This window comes from Sminthopsis crassicaudata, chromosome 1 (genome assembly GCF_048593235.1).
Source record: "Sminthopsis crassicaudata isolate SCR6 chromosome 1, ASM4859323v1, whole genome shotgun sequence".
Lineage (NCBI taxonomy): Eukaryota > Metazoa > Chordata > Mammalia > Dasyuromorphia > Dasyuridae > Sminthopsis > Sminthopsis crassicaudata.
The window spans coordinates 42,672,431-42,674,206 of NC_133617.1; the positions used below are offsets into that span (position 1 = coordinate 42,672,431).

Consider the following 1,776-nt stretch of genomic DNA (forward strand, 5'->3'; position numbering starts at 1 on the left):
ACAAAAGACAAAGGGAAAGGAAGTATTCAGTAAGAATTTGAAAAGACAATGATAAACCTGCAAATCATAACTGTTCATTATAATGTTAAAAGAAAAATTTCAAAACAGTGATTCAAAAACAGTGACATTTCATAACTAGAAAATTGGAATAAAAACATACAGTTTGCTGGTAGGAAAGATTTCACATAGCTTCTTAAACAAGATGTTGTTGTAGAAGGCAGGGCTGAAACATTCAACTGAGAAGTGTTTTGTCACCATTTCTTTAAAAAAATAATTCTGGCTAGATGAAAAATTCCAAATCCAATTAAAACCATTACTACTCTGTAATGGATTTTCGAGATTTGAGGACAATCTCCTTGATGGGTGTGGAAATGATTTGAATTTCCTTTTGAATGACATTGTTAGCATCTTCATGCTTTTTATCTACTTGGGAAATTAACTGGTCATCTCCTTGTCCAGTTTTCTTATTCTGATTAATCAGCTGCTTCACAGCTAGGTATTGGTATCTGGCCAGAATAGAAGTGATTTTCTGGCATTATATTGCTAAGAAGAGCACTGATTTGTGATTCCCATCATCCGGGTGTATATAGCATACAATGAGTTGAGAAGTGAAACAACAGAACTGAGGTAAGGTATAGGATAAGAGCTAGCTAGCTTTTTTTGGGACTTTCAATTGTTCAGTTAACACTTGTCTGTGATGGATAATCTTTTTTTCTTTTTTTCTTATCTCTCTTTTTCAACACAATGTTACAAGCATCTGCTACAGTGTCCAGAAAAGAAAGTCTTCTAAGCTTTTGCTGTTCAGAGAGTTATTGAGTTTTGTGAAAGGAATTTATCTAAAATCTTTTTTCTTTCCCCACTTGTTATGGTAGTAGGATCTTCTACTGCCATCATTAAATCAGCAGCTAAGGTGCAGAAAGTTAGATTAGTGATATATGTACAAAAAGTCTTCAGCAAGTGCTTGTCAAGGTTGATTTGTGCATCATCTATAAAGAACTGTGTTCCTTTTTCAAACACTGTAGTACCTCGATACTTGTTAATTGGTTCCAGAAGGCACAATGAGTGGCAAAAAGGACTAGTACTGAATGCATTTCTCTCTTAAGGAATACGTCTCCAATCTGCAGTCTAACAGTCTTTCCCACTCAATTCTCCAAAGGAGTAAGTGGGACTTCTAGCTGTAGAAAACCAAGTCAGCCTACCCCAATCCAGCCTGGTTCCTTTCTTCTTTACCTAACTCACTTTCTGAGAAAAAACTCTTTCCATTATACTGTCCCCACAACCCATACAGTCCAAAATTTCTTAAAGGAGGCTGTGTGATGGCTGGATGCTGTGGTCCAACCCCTCTGCTGCTCAGAGCTCTGGGGGCTGCTACCACCTGTGCCTGGCTGTTCACACTGCCACCACTGCTCCTGCTCCTGCTGCTTCTCCTTCTGCTGAGCATCCTGGTTACTTCATGTTGATTATTCCATGCCCTTTTCAGTACTACTGTTTGGGGAGCAGGGAGACTATGTACTGCAGCCACATCATCCTACAGGAACTGTCCTGTGACCTGTAGACCAATGTGTACAGCCTCAGTCTAGTAGGCTCGAACCTGATTTTCCTCTGCACTTGCCTTCACTGGGAAAATGCTTCCCATGGTTGAGGTCATGAGGGCATGACTCTGGGGGCTGGCAGTACTCCTGGAACATCTCTACTCCTCAACTAAGTCATCAACCAAGTGCTACAAGTGCCAAGCAAATGTCAAGTGCTGAAGCAATTTTTTTTCCTAAATGAAAT

General features: G+C 39.5%; 1 pseudogene; it reads right to left on the bottom strand.

Moving 5' to 3' along the window:
• Positions 1-316: 316 nt before the first annotated feature.
• Positions 317-1,284, bottom strand: LOC141544860 (E3 UFM1-protein ligase 1-like; annotated as a pseudogene).
• Between the last annotated feature and the right edge of the window lie 492 nt (positions 1,285-1,776).